Source organism: Lissotriton vulgaris, chromosome 2_1 (assembly GCF_964263255.1).
Source record: "Lissotriton vulgaris chromosome 2_1, aLisVul1.2, whole genome shotgun sequence".
In the NCBI taxonomy this organism is placed as follows: domain Eukaryota; kingdom Metazoa; phylum Chordata; class Amphibia; order Caudata; family Salamandridae; genus Lissotriton; species Lissotriton vulgaris.
This window is the reverse complement of record NC_141687.1, coordinates 559894298-559902827: the sequence shown is the minus strand read 5'-3', so window position 1 is coordinate 559902827 and position 8530 is coordinate 559894298. Positions and strand designations below refer to the sequence as shown.

Sequence of the window (8530 nt, the reverse complement as noted above, 5' to 3'; positions counted from 1 at the left end):
GATCTCCCCGGCCTGGCTGGGTTGGAAAGCAGGGTCCTGGATTTGGGAGCCCCCGTCCTGCGGCCTGCCAAGAGTCCATCTGCCCGGGACAAGGGTCCCTGGTGCAGAGCCCCGGAGATCTGCAAGGCTCCATGGGTGCCGGGCAGTCCTCGCCCAGGCGGCTGGACCTCAGGAGCACTTGTAGGCCCCCCCATTCCTGAGGCCCAGCGTGGGGTTTCGGAGCTCCCCTAAGCCCTGCAGCCCCGGATCCCTGCAGCCCCGCAGCCCTGCAGCCCCCGAGCCCTGCAAGGGCAGGCGGGAGCCCTACCGCCAAGGCTTGGGGCAGGCAGATTGGCACTATTTGGGTCCCGGCCATCTAGTCGCACCTTTCCCCTCGGCCATTTGGTCGCACGCAATGCTTTCCAATAAGGCGACCAGATGGCCGGGCGTCCCTGGAAGTCCCAATGAGGGGCCATTCGCCACCCCGATCCTAGCGAGGGCTCCAGGAGGTCAGGTGCCTCCGCGTCCTGGATCCCCTCCGTCACTCGGTGTGTGTGGGTTCCTAGAAAGAGGGGTAGCCTTCCTACAGATTACTAGGGGCAGGGTATGCCGGGACACCCCTCCCGGGCTGGCGGTTCTCTGCTGGTGACCAGATGGGCTATGCTGGGACAATACCTCTCCTCCGTCCGGGGGGATCCGGCCCACAGCATGGCAAAGTGCCCGGGACGGGCTCCATGGGTCCTGGGCAGTCCTCCCCCGGGTGTCCGGGGCTCCCTCCTCCAGGCCAACAGCGTGGCAAAGTGCCTGGGACGAGCTCCATGGGTCCGGGATAGTCCTCCCCCAGGCATCCGGTGCTCCCTCCTCCAGGCCCGGGCAGTCCTCCTCTGGGTCCCCTCCATCACTCTGTGTGCGCGGGTTCCCCGAAAGAGGGGTAGCATTGCTCCGGATTACTAGGGGCAGGGTATGCCGGGACACCCCTCCTGGGCTGGCGGTTCTCTGCCGGGGACCAGATGGGCTATACCTGGGCAACATCTCCCTAGGCATCTGGGGCTCCCTCCTCCAGGCTAATGGCTTGGCAAGGTGCCCGGGACGGGCTCCATAAGTCCCCGGCAGTCCTCCCCCGGGCATCCGGGCCTGAGAGCTCTGGTGGTCCTCCCCGTGCCTGAGGCCCAGCCGGGGTCCCCGAGCCCTGTCTTGCGTTGGCAGGAAGGAGCCGTACCATGAAGGCTCGGGGTAGGCAGCTGGGAGTACTTTCGGTCCACGCCATCTGGTCACACCTTTCCCCTCGGCCACCTGGTCGCACCCAATGCTTTCCAATGAGGCGACCAGATGCCGAACTTCCCTGGAAGTCCCGATGAGGTGCCATTTGCCTCTCCGATCCCAGCGAGGGCTCCAGGAGATCGGGCACATCCGCGCCCTGGGTCCTCTGCGTCACTCGGTGCGCGCTGGTTCCCAGAAAGAAGGGTAGCCTTCCTCTGGATTACTAGGGACAAGGTACTCTGGGACCCCTCTCGGCCTAGGGGTCCTCAGCTGGCAGCTGGACGGGCCAGGATGCCGCCCCAGGCCAGGGTCCGTCTCTGGGCCTGCCGCGTAGCAGGCTGCCCTGGATGGGGTCCGGCAGGCCCGGGGAGCCTCTCCCTGATGGGCTGGGTCCAGGGGCCCCAGGGAGGATGGCCTCCCCACCCCAGGCTCCGTCCTTGGTCCTGCCGTGTGGCAGCGTGCCCGGGATGGTGTCCTGTGTGCCCGGGAAGGCTTCCCCTGCACCTCTGGGCCAGGGAGCCCCGGCTGGGTCCAAGCACCCAGCCGGGCCCTGGGTTGGGTGCTCCGGCCCTGGGGCCTGTCCCAAAGCCTGCCGCACTGCCAAAGGCCCAGGACGGGGTTCCATTGTGCCCAGGGAGCCTCCCCTTGCTTGGCTGGGTTCAGGAGCTCCATCCGGGGCCCCTGAGGGCCCCAGGGAGGGTGGCCTCCCCACCCTGGGCTCCATCCTCAGTCCTGCCATGTGGCAGGGTGCCCGGGATGGTGTCTGGCAGGCCCGGGGAGGCTTCCCCTGTGCCTCTGGTCATGGGAGCCCCGGCTGGGTCTGGGGGGCCCGTCGGGACCCGGGTCATGTGCACTGGCCCTGGGCCCTGTTCCCCAGTCTGCTGCACTGCCAAAGGCCCAGAACAGGGTTCCGCCTGGGGAGCCTCCTCTTGCTTGGCTGTGTTCAGGAGCTCTATCTGTGGCCCCTGAGGGCCCCGGGGAGGGTGGCCTCCCCACCCCGGGCTCCGTCCTCCGTCCTGCTGCATGGCAGGGTGCCCTTGATGGTGTCTGGCAGCCCCGGGGAGGCTTCCCCTGCGCCTCTGGGCCTCGAAGCCCGGGATGGGTCCAGGGGCCCGGTCAGGCCCCGGGTCGGGTGCTCCAGCCCTGGGCCCTGTCCCCCAGCCTGCTGCACTGCCAAAGGCCCAGGATGGGGGCCTGTTGTGCCCGGGGAGCCTCCCCTTGCTTGGCTGGGTTCAGGAGCTGCAGCCGGGCCCCTGAGGGCCCCGGGGAGGGCAGCCTCCCCAACCCAGGCTCCGTTCTCGGTCCTGCTGCATGGCAGGGTACCCGGGACGGGGTCCGGAGGGCCCAGGGAGGCATCCCCTGCGCCTCAGGGCTTGGGAGCCCTGGCTGGGTCCAGGGGCCCCGCCGGGCCCCGGGTCAGGTACTGCATCACTGGGCCCCGTCCCCCAGCCTGCTGCTCCACCAGCAGCCCCGTCGGTCCCATGCAGGCCTCCCCGGCTTGTCAAGGTGTCCGCGGGCCCCAGGTCGGAGGGGCCGTCAAGTCCCCCTCGCAGCCTCCATGGCTGGGGCCCAGCTGCGGCCCTGTGCCTCCAGTCCCCCATTCCGTTGGGGCACAGAGTGACCAGATGGCTTCCCCTTCGTGCCCGGATATCTCGTTGCACCTTTCCCCTCGGCCATCTGGTCACACCTTTCCCCTCGGCCATCTGGTCGCACCGATCCCCTCGGCCATCTAGTTGCACCGATCCCCTCGGCCATCTGGTCGCACTGATCCCCTCGACCATCTGGTCACTCCCAATGCTTTCCTATGGGCCACCAGATGGCCGGACTTCCCTAGAAGTCCCGATGAGGTGCCATTTGCCTCCCCGAGCCCAGCGAGGGCTCCAGGTGGTTGGGTACTTTCGTGCCTTGGGTCCCATCTGTCACCTCGTGTGCACAGATTACAAAAAAGGGTGGTAATTTTCCTCCGGATTACTAGGGAGAGGGTCTGTAAGACCTCTGTGAGGTCCGGCGATTCTGAATCAGGGGAAGGCAGAATCCGGGTGCGCCGGCGGGGCCCCGAGGGGCCCGGGTACGCTCCTGCCTCTCAGCCCCATGCCGATGCTCCCTTTTCTCGGAGTTTGCTCAGGCAGACCTCCGTGAGGTCCGGCGATGCTGAGACGGGGAAGGCAGCACACGGGCACGCCCACCGGGGCCCCCAGGGGCCTGGGTACGCACCTGCCTCTCAGCCCCTTCCCGATGGTCCTTTTTATCCAAGGTTTTCCTCAGTCAGACCTCTGTGAGGTCCGGGGATGCTGAGACGGGGGAAGGCGGCACCCGGGCCCGGGTACGCTCCTGCCTCTCAGCCCCTTGCTGATGGTTCTTTTTCTCTGAGTTTGCTCAGGCAGACCTCCGTGAGGTCCGGCAATGCCGAGACAGGGAAAGGCAGCACTCGGGCCCGCCCGCCAGGTCCCCCAGGGGCCCAGGTACACACCTGCCTCTGGGCCTCTTCCCAATGGTCCATTTTCTATGAGTCTGCTTGCCCCGGGAGCAGTCAGGGGGGGATGCTAAGCCAGCATACCCCCTGTGCAGGGCGGACTTTCAGGGGATGCCCCGGCTGTACTCTGATCGATTAGGAACTCTCGTCCGTTTAGGGATGGACTGCTTGGCCAGCCTCGGCTGTTGTTTCAAGCAAAAAGCTTCCACCCCGCACGGACCGTCCAACTCGAGGGCCTACCGCCTGGCGGGAGGTCCTTTAAACCCAGCAGAGCGAAGGCCGAGTGGCCCCGGCAGCTCGTGCCCCCCCATTTGACCCGAGCAGGAGGGGTCGGGTGGCACTAGACCCTTGGATGCTGCTGCCCAGCAGGTCCGTAGGCCCTGCGCGCCACACCGTCAATCCTCTCTGCCCAGCACATTTCCACAGCAGCTCAGAACGACTGTTCCGAGAGATGCCGCCGCCGCCTGGCTCCGGCACCCCTGCGTCTCGCTCAGGCTGCGCCTCGGCCCGCCTCTCCCTCCCGGGGGAGACACCTGGGCCTGCCGGTGTCCATGTGACCGTACCGCTCCACACCCCTCCAGGGAGCCCTCCCGCCCAGGAGGGTGGGCTCCTTCCCCTGGCAGGCTCCCGAGAGATGGAGGGGTGCGTGAATGTTGCCGGTCGGGGAGATGGGCACGTGGCTCCCACCCCGTCATCAGGTGCGGCTACCTGGTTGATCCTGCCAGTAGCATATGCTTGTTTCAAAGAATAAGCCATGCACGTGTAAGTACACACAGCCGGTACAATGAAACTGCGAATGGCTCATTAAATCAGTTATGGTTCCTTTGATCGCTCAATCTTTTACTTGGATAACTGGTAATTCTAGAGCTGATACATGCCGACGAGCGCTGACCTCCCGGGATGCGTGCATTTATCAGACCAAGACCAATCCAGGCTCGCCCGGCCGCTTTGGTGATTCTAGATAATCTTGGGCCGATTGAACATCCCCGTGACGGCGACAATACATTCAGATGTCTGCCCTATCAACTTTCGATGGTACTTTCTGTGCCTACCATTGTGACCACGGGTAACGGGGAATCAGGGTTTGATTCCGGAGAGGGAGCCTGAGAAACGACTACCACATCCAAGGAAGGCAGCAGGCGCACAAATTACCCACTCCCGACTCGGGGAGGTAGTGACGAAAAATAACAATACAGGACTCTTTCGAGGCCCTGTAATTGGAATGAGTACACTTTAAATCCTTTAACGAGGATCCATTGGAGGGCAAGTTTGGTGCCAGCAGCCACGGTAATTCCAGCTCCAATAGCGTATATTAAAGTTGCTACAGTTAAAAAGCTCGTAGTTGGATCTTGGGATCGAGGTGGTGGTCCGCCGCGAGGCGAGCTACCTTCTGTCCCAGCCCCTGCCTCTTGGCGCTCCTTGATGCTCTTGACTGAGAATCCTGGGGGTCCGAAGCGTTTACTTTGAAAAAAATAGAGTGTTCAAAACAGGCCGGTCACCTGAATACTTCAGCTAGGAATAATGGAATAGGACTACGGTTCTATTTTGTTGGTTTTCGGAACTGGGGCCATGATTAAAAGAGACAGCCGGGGGCATTCGTATTGTGCCGCTAGAGGGGAAATTCTTGGACCGAACCAAAGCGTATGCATTTGCCAAGAATGTTTTCATTAATCAAGAACCAAAGTCGGAGGTTCGAAGACGATCAGATACCGTTGTAGTTCCGACCATAAATGATGCCGACTAGCGATCCGGCGGCGTTATTCCCATGACCTGCCGAGCAGCTTTCGGGAAACCAAAGTCTTTGGGTTCCGGGGGGAGTATGGTTGCAAAGCTGAAACTTAAAGGAATTCATCAGGTCACCATCTTATTTGCACTGAAAAGCTATATGAAACAAAATATAACTAATGTTATCAAACTATAAGGGGGGCATGTTTTTTTAAAACATTTCTGAAGACCTAAACAACTTACTAATTGACCACATATATAAAAAACACATACTGTGTATAATACATTATGACTCCAGTGAAGTACTCTTTTATACATATATCTACAGTAAAAAAGTGAGTAAAAAAATGATAAATGTACAGGATCTAGGTGGAAAGTACAGAAAAGGTAAATAGGTTTGCAGGAGATTCGGGTATCGTCGGAAGCGGTTTTCGCCGGGTACCCGGTGAAAACCGCTTCCGACGATACCCGAATCTCCTGCAAACCTAGTTCTAAAAACACCGCTGCAACCAGAGACGGCATCACACGCCGCCTGCGCAGTCTTTTGGATTATTTCGACAAACTTGCTTTTGGCCCACAACACGCACCTTGGATTGCGTTCTTTTGTTGTGACAAACCCGACCAGGACCGGGTTGGAATTATCACCGGTCCCCCGACCACTCCCTTCACGACCCGTTAACAGCCCTGAAGAGTCATGGGTTATCACCCTTCTTGACGAAACACGTGTCGGCTGGTTTCATGTTCCTACTATATGCATTCCAATAAAACGACACAAAAAGAACACATTTGTGCGACTACATCCTTGCTACTTGTTTGTGATCAATCATATCACACATACTTGTTGTGTACATCGGACCTTGCTTACTAAGGCCCAAAAGGAGTTTTCTCTTGCAGGTGAGGATAGCGAAGCCTAAAATGACAGAATAGGCAATAGTGTGTTAGAATTGCCTAAAGATTCCAGAATATTAACTTTCAAAAGCATCTGGGCTGGTTTGCCGAACAAAACTTAACCTGGCAGCAAAAGTCCGTGTGTGGAAGAAAGGATCAGTCTTGCGCCTGTCGACTACGGATTCAAAAGGTAAACTGCCTACTTAGACAGAATTGCGGGGCAGCTGATGGTATTTAAATACAAACCGTAGCGTGCCAACAATAAAGAAAAATACATCAAAGTCTGAGGAACAGCACCGATTTGCTGCTGTACAGGAGAATGCTTAAAACTTGGTTGTTCTAGTCTCCTCCTCAATCTCTCCCCTCTCCAGGACAGCAGTTAGCGCCAGGACACCCAAGGGTAACAGACACGCTTAATAAAACAATTAACATAACATAACATAACATAACATAACGTAGAAAGCGGACTTATGATACTAGGCGACGTCTTACTGCAATACGAACAATAAAAATAGGACTAGGTAAAGGTAGATGAAAACGCAGGAGCGATAAAATCCTGTGTGGTGTAGACCGATAATTCTTTAGCAGTGCTTGGTACGCTCGTACACCAGAAGATATGATCTGAATATAGCAGAAATCGAGTCAACAATAAAAAAAGGAAAATAGCGATTATGTCGACACAAACTGGGAATCCCAGCCAGGGAATAAGTTATATATATATTAAAAAAAAAGGTAAACAGAGTCTCGGAAGTGTGTGCTCTAAAGCTGTGCAGAGAGGATACTATCTTTAGAAAGGTTCGAAAACTATAAATAGTTAGATTCCGAACTTCACACAGATCTTAGTATAGAGCCAAACATAGGACTACATATGATTTGAGAGGCCACAAGGTGACACCATATTGCAAGTAGTGGTGATGATACTGCGATAGACCTGATGATGTGCTTGAATTGAAAAGGCTTAGGCTCCATGTATTGATATTAGTATGACATAGTTAAATTCTGAAATATTGAATCTATAGTAAATATCAGTTAGATTCAATGCTTAGCACATTTGATCATTCCATGTTGCATATAGGGTGGGGAGTTTGACTGGGGCGGTACACCTGTTAAACAATAACCCAGGTGTCCTAAGGCGAGCTCAGGGAGGACTGAAACCTCCCACGGAGCAGAAGGGCAAAAGCTCGCTTGATCTCGATTTTCAGTATGAATACAGACCTTTAAAGCGGGGGCCTCACGATTCTTCTGACTTTCTGGGTTTCAAGCAGGAGGAGTCAGAAAAGTTATCACAGGGATAACTGGATTGTGGCGGCCAAGCGTTCATAGCAACGACGCTTTTTGATCCTTCGATGTCGGCTCTTCCTATCATTGTGAAGCAGAATTCACCGAGCGTTGGATTGTTTACCCACTAATAGGGAACATGAGCTGGATTTAGACCATCTTGAGACAGGTTAGTTTTACCCTAATGATGATGTATTGTTGCAATAGTAATCCTGCTCAGTACGAGAGGAACCACAGGTTCAGACATTTGGTGTACGTGCTTGGCTGAGGAGCCAATGGGGCGAAGCTACCATCTGTGGGATTATGACTGAACGCCTTTAAGTCAGAATACCCCTAAACTGTAACGATAACGCAGTGCCGTGGAGCCTTGGTTGACCTGGGATAGCCTCTCTCGGGGGGCCGGTGCGTAGAGCCGCTCGCTTGGGTACCGGAGCGCAGACGGAAGGGGGCCGCCTCCATTGCCCTTAGTGCACCGCACGTTTGTGGGGCACACGGTGCTAAATCAGTCGTAGTGTTAAAACTTAGGCCGCAAACGTCAACATTATCGGCGCCATCTTGCCCCTTTTTCGAGCCCATTCGTGCGCGTAAGCGGCAGCCATTTTGAGTACCATGGCCTCTCTGCCCCTCGCTGATAGCCAGCGCCTCTCTCTCTCTCCCTCCTAACCTCGCAAGCATCCCCCGCACGCTGACAACCCCCGCTCTCACATGCCTTGGGTCATAAACCCCTCTTCAGCGCAGCTCTGCCTCGGAACCCCATCCTGTTCCCAGCGCGACACCTCCCTTCATTCCTTTCATGGTCCCGGGTCCTTTGATAAAACCCCCTTTTTTTCCTGTGTGCCCGTTTGTCCTCCTCGTTCCCAGGCCGCCACCTGGCCCTGCGGATACTGTTTATTGCCCCCCCCCCTGTACAGTAGGAAGCTTCCTCCA

The 8530-nt window shown here is 57.2% G+C and overlaps 1 pseudogene; it reads left to right on the top strand.

The window, feature by feature from the left end:
* The first annotated feature begins 4417 nt into the window (after window positions 1-4417).
* On the top strand, window positions 4418-5628 carry LOC147730751 (18S ribosomal RNA; annotated as a pseudogene).
* Window positions 5629-8530: the final 2902 nt, after the last annotated feature.